The 15,943-nt window shown below is 43.3% G+C and overlaps 1 long non-coding RNA gene across 2 annotated transcripts in view; it reads left to right on the top strand.

Annotated features, from left to right (window-relative positions):
* The first annotated feature begins 4,178 nt into the window (after positions 1 to 4,178).
* The window catches only part of LOC112922247 (uncharacterized), a 32,481-nt gene continuing 20,716 nt past the window's right edge, over positions 4,179 to 15,943 (top strand). For both annotated transcript variants that reach the window (XR_011999354.1, XR_011999353.1), the window contains exons 1-3: positions 4,179 to 5,089; positions 5,771 to 5,858; positions 6,898 to 6,992. This is a non-coding gene — a long non-coding RNA (uncharacterized lncRNA). The remainder of the gene's footprint in view (positions 5,090 to 5,770; positions 5,859 to 6,897; positions 6,993 to 15,943) is intronic.

Raw genomic sequence — 15,943 nt, 5'->3', positions numbered from 1 at the left:
CCACATGGGGCTTCCAACATGGAGCCTGCTTCTCCCTCTGCCTGGGTCTCTGCCTCTCTCTCTACGTCTATCATAAATAAATAAATAAATAAATAAATAAATAAATAAATAAATAAATAAATAAATCTTTTTTTTTAAAAAAAAGGTTGAATCTAGGTCAAAACCAAATTTTCTTTCTTTTTTTAAAGATTTTATTTTTTTTAATTTTTATTTATTATTTTATTTATTATTATTTATTTTTATTTATTTATGATAGTCACACACACAGAGAGAGAGAGAGAGAGAGAGAGAGGCAGAGACATAGGCAGAGGGAGAAGCAGGCTCCACGCACCGGGAGCCCAGTGTGGGATTCGACCCTGGGTCTCCAGGATCGCGCCCTGGGCCAAAGGCAGGCGCTAAACCGCTGCGCCACCCAGAGATCCCAAAGATTTTCTTTATTTATTTTCTTTCTTTATTTATGTCACAACAGACATATAGAGAGAGAGGCAGAGACATAGGCAGAGGGAGAAGCAGGCTCCATGCAGGGAGCCCGAATGGGACTTGATCCAGGACCCCAGGATCATGCCCTGAGCCGAAGACAGATGCCCAACCGCTGAGCCACCTAGGCGTCCCTCAAATTTTCTTTCTTAAAGACACAAAATATACTAGGGGTAGACCATGACTAGGTGATATTTTGAGACATTAATTGACACATGATCATTGCTCCCTGTCTTCCGTTTCCCTACTCAAGTGGGGAGATAATTTGATACTTCTTTACCTAAGGGTGAGATACTTGAAATACATTTCCTGCACTTTCTCCAGCTTTAGTTTCTTTCTCTAACCTTAATATTTTTAGAGAAATTATTGGATTTAGGGAAAGAAACAAAAGGGACTGTGACTTGTGGGTGTACACAGCGTCTCAGAGAAGCAGGGCCTTTTCCCTAAGAAGGAGATTCACTCTGGCTGATAAGAGAGTGAGGTTCGGTCCAAAGCAAGAAGTACCATTCACTTGTGGAAGCGCCTTGGGGAGGTGGCAAGACTCAAAAGAGTGACAGCTGCATTGTGTGCTTAGGCAGATGAGACCCTGGGTGACTTCATGTAAGACTGTGTCTCACTTCCTCCCATAGCAGGAAGGCAGTAGAGATTCACCAGATATAAAGAGCATGTAGACTGGGATGGCAGACATTTAAGAGGATACCCATGCAGATAGAAGACTTGATTTTTTTTTGCTCTAGGGGTTGTCTCCCTGACTCTATCATTAACAGTTAAGGTGTTTGCTTGATTTTTTTTAAATTTGTGGACTGAGATTCAGATCTGCTCCAATATTACATTTTAGTTTCCTTCATGTTACAATTATAACTTTTCTTGTATAGCTTTTGTATTTTCCTGAAGTTTTAAATTGCCTTTTCTTAGGCAATTCTGTCTTCAATTTGAAGGCAGAGTGAATCTCCTTTTCTTATTTACCCATTCAGCCTCTTAATCAAATTAGCTCCACACATTTTTGTTTTGCTTTGTTTTGATTTTAAGCAGGGAAGTAATGTGATCTAAGTTTTGAAAAGGGGCTCTGTGGAGACTGAAATGAGGGGGCAATGGTGGAAGCAAGGGAACAATTACATAATCCAAGCAAGAAATAATGGTAGTGTAGGTCAGAGAGGTGGTAGTGAGGATGATAAGAATGGATGAAATCAGTATATAATTTGGAGGCAGAACCATTGAAGGATTTTAATGAGTTACTCTGTCAAAAAGAATTTATTATGCTTCTACTATGTGCCAGGTGTAGTTCTAGATGTTGGGGTTAGGGTGGTAGAGGAGACTGAGTCCTTGCCTCCAAGCAATTTATATTCTGATGGGGTGGAGCTATAGGGAAATAGACAAATAAAAAAATGAATGAAATAATTTCATAAGCTGATAAATGCCATTAAGAAGAGAAAATTTAGTAATGTAATAGATGACCAGGGAGGTTGTTTACCTTTTTTTTTAAGCCAATGTTATTGAGATAAAATAGATATTAAACAAAGTGAATGTTTTTTAACTATAAAGTTGGGGACACCTGGGTGGCTCAGTGGTTGAACGCCTGTCTTTGACTCAGGTCATGATCCTGGGATTCTGGGATCGAGTCACGCCTCAGGCTCCCCATGGGGAGCCTGCTTCTCCCTCTGCCTATGTCTCTGCCTCTTTCTCTGTGTCTCTCATGAATAAAGAAATAAAATCTTAAAAAAAAAGCCCTCATAAAGTTTGATGAGTTTTGACTTATAAATATACCTGTGCAACCACCATCCACCATCAGTCCAGATATAGAACATTTATCTCATCCCCAAATCTCCCTGGCGCCTCCTTGTAGTTTATTTTCCTTACTTTCTGCCAGGGTTCCAGATGAATGCTGATGTGCCTGGTGTCCCTATAGATTTGCTTTAAAGCTACTTTCTTTTTTTCATTTCTTTAAAAAAAATTTTTTTAATTTAAATTCAATTTAGTTAACATACATTAGTTAAACAATTTAGTTAACATACTATTAGTTTTGGGGGTAGAATTTAGTGATTCATCAGTTGCATATAATACCCCGTGCTCATTACATCAAGTGCCCTCCTTAATGCCCATCTCTCAATTACCCCATCTCCCATCCACCTCCCCTTCCCTAAATTTATTTCCTATAGTTAAGAGTTTTTTATGGTTTACCTCTCTCTCTACTTTTATCTTATTTTTTCTACTCTTCTCCTATGTTCATCTATTTTATTAAATTCCACTTATGAAGGGTCCCTGGGTGGCTTAGTGGTTGAGCGCCTGCCTTCGGCTCAAGTCATAATCCCAGGGTCCCAGGATCGAGTCCTACATCAGCCTCCCCACAGGAAGCTTGCTTCTCTCCCTGCCTGTGTCTCTGCCTCTCTCTGTGCCTTTCATGAATAAATAAATAAAATATTTTTTAAAAATTCCATGTATGCATGAAATTATATGGTATTTGTCTTTCTCTGACTGACTTATTCTGCTTAGCATAATACCCTCTACTTCTAGCCACGTTGTTGCAAATGGTAAGATTTCTTTTTTTATTTAAAATTTTATTTATTTGAGAATGAGAGAGATCATGAGCAGGGAGAGGGGCAGAGGGGGCAGCAGACTCCCCACTGAGCAAGGAGCCCAATGCAGGGCTCCATCCCAGGACCCTGGGATCATGACCTGGGCCAAAGGCAGAAGCTTAACCAACTGAGCTGCCAGGTGCCCTGCAGATGGCAAGATTTTATTCTTTTTGATGGCTGAGTAATAATCCATTGTATATATACAACACATCTTCTTTATCCATTCATCTGGTGATGGACATCTTGGCTCTTTCCATATTTTGGCTATTTGAACATTTCTGCTGTAAACATTGGGGTGTGTGTGTGCCCCTTTGAATTCTTGAGATAAATACCTAGTAGTACAATTGCCGGGTTGTGGGGTAGCTCAATTCTTAGCTTTGTGAAGAACCTCCATACTGTTTTCTGCAGGGGCCGCACCAGTTTGCAGTCCCATTGACAGTGTAAGAGGGTTCCCCTTTAGGCTACTTATTTTTGGAGAAGATCACTTTTGCTGCCATTGGGGAATTAATTGGAATGAACCTAGTTGGAGGGGCATGAGAGGAGCAAGACTAGAGATGATGAGAGAAGTATACCAATAAAATAATAGAAATAATTAGCATTTATTGGACATTACTCAGTCCCAAGCATGGAGTGTTTTAAGTGTTTAGTGTTTTAATTTTAATTTAATCTCTATGACAAGCCCTGTGAGGTTACCCCTATTTTATAGAGGAGCAAACAAGGGTTCGGAGAAGTTAAGTCATTTGCACAAGATTACACAGCTAGTAAGTGGCAGTCGGGATTCCAGTCCACACACAATGCAATAGCACCATTTACGTAGTACTTACCACATGCCGGGCACTGTGCTAAGCACCTTAATATTCACCTTCATAGGTATTATTCCAGTTTTAATGAGGAGGAAACTAGAGGCCAGAGTGAATAAGTACATACCCTATAAGCAACTGGCAGAGCAGGTCCTTCTAGTTTTAAAATCCTACTCCTTGATGTGTCATTGTTTATTTCACCCCAGGGAGCGTCCCTGTAAGCACACACCTGCTGCAGGGTTTTCTGGCCAGCAGCTGCGGTGTGGCTCGCTTCTGCTCCCTTGAACCTTCTGAAACCTCCCCTAACCAGCCTTGCTTGGGCCTCTCTTCCAGCTCTTTCTCTGCGAAGGCAGAGAAGCTTCTGTCATCTGCAGGCCTCCCCTTCCATAGGACGGCCCTGCCCTTCCCCTGAGGCCCAGCAGGCTCTCCAGTGAACCCCACAGGGGAGGTGGGAAAAGAGAGAGCGATCCAGAGTCTCAGGGGGCTGGCTGGTCACTGAAGTACTGCCTGGCCAGACCATTTAAAACATTCTTGAACAACAAAAGTATAAATACCGCGTCTGGACCAGGACCAGAACAAACGATACAGAGAATTTTAATGCCAAACTTGGAACAACAAACAAAATGTTTCTTTGGGAATTTCTGACAGAGGAGCACGCCATATAAGGATTTTTAAAATTGTTTGTGTGGTTTTTTTTTTTTTTTAATTGTGTTTTTTTTTAGTAGTCGGGGCAAGTTTCAACCAGGATATGAAAATGAACTGGAATCAAACAACCTCAAAGGCAGAAATGAGACTCTCCTTGGAAATCTTGCATAATCCACCGTCTTGTGTAATTTCAAGAGGGCTTCGAAATAAGGAGAAAATAAATGCCAACTCTCCTAAGCTTGCCAGGAAAGGAAAAGTCTGAATTTCTCCTTCTACTGAAGAAGGAGGAGGACCCTCCCCATCCCCGTGAGGCTCCACCATCTTCCCCACCAGTACCAGGAGAGGCAGCTGATGGGTGGGCCACCTCCAAGACAACAATGACTTAATTGTGATGTGTGATGAGGGCTTTGGGAACCTGCTGGCCAGGCAGCGGGACCTGTGAGGCTTGAGGGTGCTGGCTGCGTGTCAGAAGGAGAAGGTCCAGCAGCTGAGAGGCCAGACATCAGAGAGGCTCGAGTCTGTGGTCCTGGACGTCACCAAGACAGAGAGCATGATTGGAGCACCCAGTGGGTGAAGGAGTATGTGAGGACAGAGGTATGACATAAGATAAATTTCTCGGGGGATCTCTGGGTGGCGCAGCGGCTTGGCGCCTGCCTTTGGCCCAGGGCGCGATCCTGGAGACCCGGGATCGAGTCCCACGTCGGGCTCCGGGTGCATGGAGCCTGCTTATGTCTCTGCCTCTCTCTCTCTCTCTCTCTCTCTCTCTGTGACTATCGTAAATAAAATAAATAAAAATTAAAAAAAAAGATAAATTTCTCTTAATCTAGATGTCCTCTTATTCCAGGTACTGATCCCATGAGAAGATGACAGCAGCCTACTAAATAAGAGAAAGATACTATTAAATTATAAAATTTACCCTTAATTATCTACTTTGACCACAAGGAACAATGATCTGGATCCAAAATATGTAGCCATGGCCATATAAACATGCTTCATTAGGTAAAAATAATTTAATAGTAAGTCATCTTTGTATAGCACTTCATAATTTTACAAAATTCTTTTTTTAAATATTTTATTTATTCATGAGAGACACAAAGAGAGAGGCAGAGACATAGGCAGAGGGAGAAGCAGGCTCCCTGCGGAGCCCGATGTGGGACTCGATCCCAGGACCCCTGAGCCAAAGGCAGACGCTCAATCACTGAGCCACCCAGTGCCCCTCATTTGAACATTTTTGAATGGGTCTTGCTTGTCCACTTACAAGGTCTTTGCCCACAGGTCTTGCACATGCTGGTGCAATGGAACGGATGAGAGTTGGAGTCTGGTTACCTGCAAAACATCCTGGCTGCAGTCTGTGCGACCTCAGGTAAGTCATCTAACCCCTCAATGATCCAATGTCTTTTTCAGTAAAGTAGGAATAATAACACCTCCCTAAAGGGCTATGGTAAAGCATCCATGAGGTGATGTACATAAAACCTTTGAAAAGGAGAGATGGAGTCAGATAAAGGAGCTGGCAAGTTGAGTCACAGGCCAAGCTAGAGAATGAGTACTCTTTCTTCTGGGCAATGGGGAGCAGTAGCAGTTTCTGGAAGAAGGTGGTTCTTTTCTTGGTCTTTCCCAAATTTCATTTGTCCATTCTGAATCCACCTAATTTCTTGGACTTTGGACCTCTGTCTACTGGCAGTGTCCCGCAGAGTCTCACTGTGAACTAGAAAAACAAGGAAACCATTGACAAGTAGCTGCAATAGTAAGCGCCTGGAAAACAAGGAGGGGGGACAAGACAGAGGAGGACCTAGGGTGCCTCTTTATAGGGGCTCAGACCTGGAAGCAGGAGCCCGAAAGAACCTCCCCTCCCATGGCAGAGAGGCTTCTGTAGGTCCTGGGACTTCTCACATTGGCTTCTGTTCTCCTTTACATGAAGAAAGAGAAGTTTGGGGACGCCTGGGTGGCTCAGTGGTTGGGTGTCTGCCTTCGGCTCAGGGCGTGATCCGGGGTCCCGGGATCGAGTCCCACATGGGGCTCCCTGCATGGAGCCTGCCTCTCCCTCTGCCTGTGTCTCTGCCTCTCTCTTTGTGTCTCTCATGAATAAATAAATAAAATTTTAAAAAGAAAGAAAAAGAAATTTGCCAATCATAACCATCCTGCCCAGGTATATACTGGTCTCCTTGTTGCTCAGCAGGAAAATGCTCCAGATATTAAGGCTGGATAAAAATCTCTCTCTCTTCTCTCTCTCTCTCTCTCTCTCTCTCTCTCTCTCTCTCTCTCCTCTCTCTCACTCTCTCTTCCCCTTCCCTTGTCCCTCCTTCTAATTCTTTACTTCTGAATGGTTAATGGATACATTTGGAAATAACTGCCACACTCTACAGCCTCTGGATTGCATACAACAGATCATATTCTTATTGCAGGATTCAGTTTCAGCTGCATGCCACAGACGCCAAAATTAACAGTGGATTACGCAAGACAGATATTTCTTTCTTCCCTTGTGGAAAAACCTGGCATGGTATGTATGGTATCTTCTCTCTATTGATTTGTCAGGGGCTCAGATGTTTTTAGGCTTCCTGCTCTGCTATCCTACAGTCCAAGATGGCTCTAGGCAGTGGACCGGGGAAAGGACAGGTCTCTATCCCGTAAGGCAGAGCACAGATGTTTTGCACATCTTGCTCGTGCTCACATACCTTGGCCAGAACTTAGTCACATTGTCAGAAGCTACAAGGCAGGCTGAAATTGTGGCTCTCATTCTGAGTAGCCAGGCATTCAGCTAAAAATCCAATTATCGTGGACAAAGGGGAGAATGTATGTTGTGGGAAAGCTGGCAGTCTCTGCCACACAGAATAAGTCAATTCTCTTGGAGGATCTTCAGCAACAGCTTCTTCCTTTATGTAGTCTTTGGTGTGTGATGGGTTTAATAATTACACTCCTGAATCTATGGGTCAAATGATTGGAATGTCTCTAGGAGACTCCAGGAATTCTTTTCTTAGGTACTCAGCTCTCTTAACAGCAGAGAAGTGAGAAGAGTTTGGAGACATTTCTTAGAATCAATTAGCTTTGGTCTTCAGGTTGATTGCTTTGCAGGATAGAGATCCTTACCTTTTGTTTTAAAATAGTTTTGTTGAGGTATAATTGACAAAATTCACCTCTTAAATTTTATGTAAGTGTACAGTTCCATATTTGTTTACTCACTTTATACTATTTGTACAACCATCACACAATCCAGTAATAAAAATAAATTTCTTCATCCAGAATGTTCTCTTGTGCTTAAAGTCAGTTCCCACTTTCACCGATGTACTTTCATCCCACTTTCATCTCTATAGAGACCACCTTTTCTGGAAATCCTGTATAAATGGAATTATACAACATGTAGTCTTTTGTGTCTGGCTTTTTTTAACTTAGAATAATGTTTTGGGGCTTATCCATGCTGCTGCATAGCTCAATAGTTCATTCTTTTTTATTGCTGAGGTGTATTCTATAATGCGGACATACCACATTGTATCCATTAACCAGTGGTGGACACTTGGATTGCCTCCAGTTTGGAACTAATGTAAATAATGCTATTGTGAAATTCAAATAGGCTTCATGTGAACACATGCTTTCATTTCACTTAGGAGTGGAACTGCTGTATCGTATGATATGTTTAACTTTTTAAGAAACTGCCAAACTGTTTTCTAAAGACTATGTCATTATACATTCCCCCCAGCAATGTATGAGAGCTCTGTTTTCTCTACATCCTCACCAACCCTTAGTATACCCAGTCTTTTAGATTACAGTCATACCAATATGCATGCAGTGGGATCCCTTTATGTTTTTTTTTTAAAGGTTTTATTTATTTATTCATGAGAGAAAGAGAGGCAGAGACACAGGGAGAGGGAGAAGCAGGCTCCATGTGGGGAGGCCGACGTGGGACTCGATCCCGGGTCTCAGGATCAGGCCCTGGGCTGAAGGCAGCGCTAAACCGCTGAGCCACCCAGGCTGCCCCCCTTTATGGTTTTAATTTACATTTCCCTGATAATTAATGATATTGAGCACACAAAAAGTTATAAATCTTCCTCTAAGCACAGCTTTAGCTGCATCCTATAAATTTTTTTTTGTTTTGTTTATATTTTCATTCAACTCAAGATCCTTTCTAATTTCCCACGTGATTTTTTCCTTCAACCTAAGGATTACTCATACCTGTCTTGTTTAATTTCCAAACATTTGGAGGGCTTTCAAATTTTTTCTTGCTGTTGAATTCCAATTTAATTTCTCTTGTTGCTCTTTCCTCATTTATTGTCATTTCATAAGTTAAAAGAGTTTCCAGTATACCATTTTTTAAAAGATTTATTTATTTATTCATGAGAGACACAGATTGAGAGGAGAGACAGAGACATAGGCAGAGGGAGAAGCGGGCTCCTCGCAGGGAGCCCGATGCGGGACTCGATCCCGGATCTGGAGATCACAACCTGAGCCAAAGGCAGGCGCCCAACCGCTGAGCCACCCAGGCATCCCTAGTATACCATTTTAATTCCATTAATTTTTAAAGACTTTTAAAAATGCTATTTCCTAAATAATTAGAGCAGTGGTTCTCAACTGTGGGCAATATTCTTCCCCTATTCCTGCTAAAGGATATCCAGAAATGTCTGGAGACGTTTTTCATTGTCACAGCCTGGCAGGGCATTCAGAGGTCAATCGCTTGTCAAATTAGCCTGGGTTTTAGCTTTCAGCTTGGCTCCCACCTTCTCCCCACCATGTGAGTAGTGCTCCAAGCCAGCTGCCTGTGTATGGGGAGCTTAGTCCAGCCTTTCTGTGGCTCTCTTACTTCCAGGACCTCACTGCTAAATTTCTGGCTGGTCTGCTGCTTGCCTCAAGTGGGGTCATAAGCTGAGGTTAGAAGAGCTATGAGTTTTCCCTGTTCCTGTCCTACCAAGTTTGCTGCTTTGCTGATAATGCTGCGGTGTCTTTCTGTCTTCTACCTGAAATGAAGCCTGCCCCCTCAGGCCGCAAAGATGCTAATTTTCCGGGCAGCTCTGCCAGTCAAGCCTGTTGAGCTCCAGTGGGGAATGGGAGGGAATGGCCCCAGGCAAGGAGGTCACTAATTCCTGCTGATCTCATTTGAAGAGCTAAAGGTTTTTCATGAATAAATGATTCTCAATTTGTTGTTTACCTTTGGTTAATTTGTTTCTGACAGTTTTGTCCAATTTTACACTTGCTTTTGGAGGAAAGGATTTGTTCATCTCTTCATTCCATAGTTGGAAGTTCCCCCACTACTTCGGAGTTAAAGTTTGCATCCTGAAACCTGGCAACTTTAGAGCAGCACCTTCACCTCCAAAAGGGTAAATAGTCTCCTTAGGGAAAATCTGGGTCCTTGTGAGTTAGGGACAAATGGGGGTAGGCAGGGCTAGGTAGGGGCCCATGGAAGTAGGCTCACAAAAATCCCCAAATGCTGAGGTGTAAGGAAACCAGAGATAAAGGAACAAGCCAGAGCACCCTGCCCTAAGGTGTGTGTGGGGAAGGTGTCTTATTAGGAGAGTCATCTGTGACAGACAAAGAATAACCAGATCCCAAAGAAGAAGTAAGGCCTTAAAGACGTTACCACTAGTCCTTACTCCATGGTGATATCAGTAGATAATGTTAAAAGGATTTAGGTTCGCTGGTTGGCTTCCAATAAAAGACCAATCATACAAACCCTCAGTGGCAACCTGTTGGGACCCCTTTCACTCCTGAGAGCTTTCTCTGTATCTTTACTTAAACTTCCATCCTTCACTCACTCTCCTGTGTCCGTGAGATTCATTCTTCGACTCCGTGAGACAAGAACCAAGCTCTCTCGTATCATGCGTTTAGTTTTCTGAAAACTAAAGGTAGTTCTTTTTTTTTTTTAAATAAATTTTTATTTCTATCTAAGTCGTTTTATTTTTTTAAAGTATTTATTTATTTATTTATTTATTTATTTATTTATTTATTTATGAGAGACACAAAGAGAGAGAGGGGGTGGGGGTAGAGACACAGTGGGAGAAGCAGGCTCATGCAGGGAGCCCAATGTGGGACTCGATTCTGGGACTCCAGGATCATGCCCTGGGCATGAGGCAGGCGCTAAACCAATGAGCCACCCAGGGATCCCTAGAAGTTCTTTGAAAACTGTAGTCCCTCTTCTACCAACAATCAAGTACATTTTTGGTGATGGGGGAGCAAAGGGAGAGGGAGAGAGAGCGCCTTAAAGGTGGAGCCCAACACAAGGGCTTGATCTCACGACTCTGAGCTGAAATCCAGTTGGAACACTTAAGTGACTGTGCCACCCAGACGCCCTAGGCAAGTATTTTTGACCTTTGGTTCAGAACAACTGATTCTGAACCCCAACCAGGGCTCTGATCCAAGTGATGTGATTTTTTTGGAGTAGTGTTGTTGGGGCCCAGAGCCAAAGCAAGAAAGAATTCTTGAGACATCTTGGTTGTAAAAAAGTGGTTTTACTGAAGCATGGGGACAGGACCCACGGGCAGGAAGAGGGCTGTACCCCCTCCCCCTCCAAATTGTGAGGAGCAATTGATTAGATTCTTTGGGGTTGGGGGAAGTAATGATAAGGGAAGTTCCAAAAAGATTTTCATATGCTAAAGGAGACCCTGAAGATCCTAGAGGACTTGCTATAGTCAAGCTAAGGTGGTTTTTCCCTCTAAGCAAGACATTCACATTAAGACAGTTGGGAGCTTCCTGGAGGAACCTTTTACTCTGTCTGCCTCAAATATTTGTCAATGGGCTGCAGGTTATAAGGACATTTAATTTTACCTACGTTTCCTTCTGCTTTGTTTCTCACATCACAGGTAGCACAAGCCCCTCAACTGGCTGGTTTAATATCCAAGGAACTAGCTTCCTAAAGTTTTATATTTTAACTTGTTGGTTTCCCCCATTGACCCATCTTCCCCTATGTGTGTGTGTGTGTGTGTGTGTGCGCGCACACACACACACACACACACACAGATGATGTAGGAAAAGACGGTAGGGTTCTGATCAGGGAACACAGGGCTACCTGAGGACAAGGCACGAGCTTGGGGCAGCACATGGACAAGTCCCAAAGGGACATTCCTCTATGGACTCAACTGCCTCAATGTTTGTACTTTGTTAAGAGCAGAAGGCGATTCTAGCCCGACCCCCAGGAGCCTGTAAGTCTACTTTAACATATAAAAATTCCTTTAGAAATTTCCTTTATCTCTAAACCCCCAAGATGCATTTTGGCAATCATCCCCCAAGCACATGGTCCACTGATACACATCGGAAGGGTCTCATGATTCATGTTTTATTAGATGGTAATAAGTGACCTTTTCCCAACAATAGCCAGCTACCTCAAGGTCCTGGAAACCTTGCTTCCTAAATTCCTTAGAGAATACACTATCCTCAAACCCCTCCCAACTCCCTGGTCACCCCTCAGCCACCACTCACAGGCCTGGGACAGCAGCTCTTCCTGCCCCCAGGGTCCTGTCCCCCTTGCTTTAATAAAACCACCATTTTGCACCAAAGAAGTCTCAAGAATTCTTTCTTGGTCATTGGCTCTGGACCTCACCTATATTTCAAAACTTCATCGGGTCTGGTTATTCTTTTTTGGTCATAGGTGATTGTCACAAGATAAAGATCACCCCCCCACTCCCAACACCTAGGGCGGGGTGGTCTGGTTTATTCCCCTATCTCTGGTTTCCTTACACTACACATCTTGGGAATTCCTGCGAGCCTGATCACACAGCCCCTTACCTATCTCCTCTCCCTACCCAGTCCTGCCTGTTCCTTACTCAGTATGCTTGGAGGATGATTCTTAATGAGTATCTTGGGCAGGGAGCAGGGGGTGGTGGTGGAATGGAGCCTCCAAAGGAATTTCTGTATGTTTAGAGTAGACTCACAGCATCCTGGAGGGTCAGGCTAAGACCCTCAAAGTGTCAACACCAAGGTGCCCCGATGTAGGCCCTGGATGAGGCTCTGAAGACATTCTCTTCCAAGTGCCAAAAGTCCAGGGCCATACCTTATTCATTCATTCAACTGGTTTGTGTTGAAGCACGTACTGGAGCCCAGTTCTATGCTGGGGGCTGTGGATATGATGGTGAACATGCCACAGTTCCCACCCTCGAGGAACTTTTAGTATCTAGGGAGCAGACAGAAATAAGCTTTTATATTGAAGTGTAGGGGGGCAGCTCGGTGGCTCAGCAGTTTAGTACCTCCTTCAGCCTAGGGCCTGATCCTGGAGACCCGGGATCGAGTCCCATGTTGGGCTCCCTCTGTCTGTATCTCTGCCTCTCTCTCTCTCTCTCTCTGTGTCATGAATAAATAAATAAAATCTTAAAAAAATAAAAAATAAAAAAATAAAGTGTAGGAGTTCCTGGGTGGCTCAGTGGTTGAGCATCTGCCTTTGGCTCAGGGCATGATCCCCAGGTCCTGGGATCGAGTCCCACATTGGGCTCCTCTCAGGGAGCCTGCTTCTCCCTCTGCCTGTGTCTCTGTCTCTCTCTCTGTGTCTCTGGTGAATAAATAAATAAAATCTTCCATAAAAAATATATATATATATATATATTAAAGTGTGATGAACTCAATGACAGAGGTACAGACTGTTAAGGGGAACTCCTATAAGATGGGAACACTTAGTCTAGACCAAGTAGGGGATCAGAGAAGGCTTCTTGGAAGCAGGAATGTCTGAACCAAGTCAAAAGAATGAGTTGAGTTGGGCAGGCAGCTAGTTGACACTGTATTGTTCACAGATGTTCCAACTGAGTCAAGTTTAACTCAACTTTCCACCCACTCATCTTACTTCTAGATCGCCCTCTGCCTCCTTGCTTCACACTATCTATGTAATTTGCTTTGTGATCTTCCAGGAATGCCAGCTGACTTTCATATTTATTGGAGGCAGATAGATTTAGAAAGATCAGTATGCAGCAGTTAAAACAATCTTTGACCTGATGATTGAGAAACAAAATCCCTATTTCCTGGCAGCATCTGAGCATGTTGTGTAAAACCAGTTGACAGACCATCTAAGGAAGAGATTCATGCCCTTCATGAAGGCTGGACTAGATAGCCCTGAAATTCTAGTTCTGGTCTACTATTGATTAACTGGGTGATGTCAGGCAAGTTTCTTAACATCTCTGGGCTTCCTTGTTTGTTTGTTTGTTTGTTTGTTTGTTTGTTTTAGTGTAAAGAGAGGGGTAAGTCAGTCCTCAGTTACCTTCCTCCTCTAACATGAAGTGAATTTGGTTATTTTGCAAAGCTAACTAGAAATGATCTAGAATGGGTGGTGTCATGAAAAGCAAGCCAGATCCCTACTCAAAGGAGAAAGGATCTACCTCCAGTGCCAGGGTAGGGTTTAGGAATGGAACTCAAGGGCTGGCAATCTACCCCCAGCAGCTCCGAGTCTTACCCCATACTTTTTTCTCAGAGGTCTCTTTCTTGCATGTTTTTGAAGAAGACTTCCATTGCGTCCCTGTAGATTGTACCTATTCATAAATGTTCCTGATTGAAGCAAATCAATCTGTCCATAGGGACAGACAGCAAGAGGCAGATATTGACTGTTTCATATTCCCACACTCACTACTCTATCAAGTTATGGTAAACACTCTTTCTCACTAGCTTTCTTGGAAGAACCCCTGTGTCTAACTGGAACTAGGAAAAACCTATAGTAAAGTGAGGTAGACCCACTCTATGGTCTCCTAAAGGGGTCCAGATGCTATATGGAAGTTTATGCTAAATGCACTGGTGACCAATATAACGTCAAGTCCTGACAAATCCCACAACAGATATGAATACAAAGATGTTAAGTAAGCTTGAAGATGCAACTCAACATTTCCGGTTTCTAATTTCTAGTTTTAGGATAAATGGCTTTCCTATTGACAGTCCTGCTGGGAGTGAAAAATGGTAGACAACCTTTTCATTCAGCATAAGCTCAGAGTTCTGATATGATCCAGGGAGCAGGGGAGGAGTAGCCCAAGAATGTGAGACATCCATAGCCAATAGCACGTGTTGAGGGGTAGAGGGAATGGACAAGCAACGTCAGGTTGGTTTTCATACCTTTTGGGGAAAATTAAATGTGAATGGCTGAGCTGTTCATAAGTGACAATGATACAAGGAAGTGTTTACCACAGACTCATTCTAGCCTGCCAGTGGTGGTATCTTTTTGTCTCTCCAGTAGAAAAGGATACCTTTAAGTTAGTGTCAGGTCACTAGCTCTTTCAAAGTAGGAGTCTCCTACTGCCCTAGGTTTGAAAGCCTTCAGTAAGATAGGGGAAAAAGAAAATAATACTAGCAGCCAACATTTGTTGAGCCCTTTCTATGTGCCAACTGCTGGGGTGAGTATTTACATACATTATCATCTTTGGACTTACGAAGATTTATTTCTCATATTTTGTAGAAGAGGAAACAGACTCAGAGAGGTTGCATAACTTGTTCAGAGTCACACAGACAATAGCCCTGATCTGAGCCAAGTTTGTCTGGATGGCACTCTGCACTTTGATCGTGAGCAAATACAGGGGTCACTGTCCTCTCAGGGCTGGAACACCCCATTGCTCAAGTTGCCACTTCTGCCTTTCCTCAGGGTTCATGACACCTCCCCATCTCAGATCATCATGTCCCACATGTCACCATGAGTACAATGAGGATAATTATATCTTGCTTCTCAGAGTCGTTCTGAGGATTAAGAGAGAACATGTTAGCAAAGAGTTTCCCTCAGAGCAGAGCATCATGATAAGCTTGGGCTAAATGGTAGTTTTAAAGACAATCAGTCCTATTCCTGATTCCTTGGGGCCTCCATTACCTGTGTCTGTTTTTGTCTACTTCTTTGCTCTAAGCCAATTCCCCTTGAAAGTTAGGATGCCATAATTTTTTGTTTTAAGAGAGGGAGATGTGGGGAAGGGACATAGGGAGAGGGGGAGAGAGGATCTTAAGCAGCCTCCAAGACCAGTTTGGAGTTCAGCCTCACAACCCTGAGATCATGACCTGAGCTGAAATCAAGAGTAGGACCCCTAACTGACTGAGCCACCCAGGTGCCTCCCCTCCCCTCCCTCTCCCATAAATTTTCTTTTAATTGGTCTTTGGAGTAGGCTTTCATTTTTGTTTTATTTATTTTTTTATTTTTAAAAGATTTTATTTATTTATTCATGAGTGACACACAGAGAGAGGCAGAGACATAGGCAGAGGGAGAAGCAGGCTCCCTGGAGGGACCCTGATGTGGGACTCAATCCCAGGACCCCAGGATCATGCCCTGAGCCAAAGGCAGATAGATGCTCAACCACTGAGCCACCCAGGTGTCCCTTATTTTCTTTTTTTAAAGACTTTGTTTATTCATTTGACAGAGAGAGAGAGAGAGAGCACAAGCAAGGGGAGTGGTAGGCAGAGAGAGAGGGAGAAGGAGAAGCAGGCTCCTCCTTGAGCAGGAAGCCTGATGTTGGTACTGGATTCCAGGCCCCTGGGACCATGACCTGAGCCAAAGGCAGATGCTTAACCAACTGAACTACCCAAGAG

Source organism: Vulpes vulpes, unplaced genomic scaffold (genome assembly GCF_048418805.1).
Source record: "Vulpes vulpes isolate BD-2025 unplaced genomic scaffold, VulVul3 u000000674, whole genome shotgun sequence".
Taxonomy (NCBI): Eukaryota; Metazoa; Chordata; class Mammalia; order Carnivora; family Canidae; genus Vulpes; species Vulpes vulpes.
The sequence above is the reverse complement of the archived record's forward strand: the minus strand, read 5'-3'. Positions and strand labels throughout refer to the sequence as shown.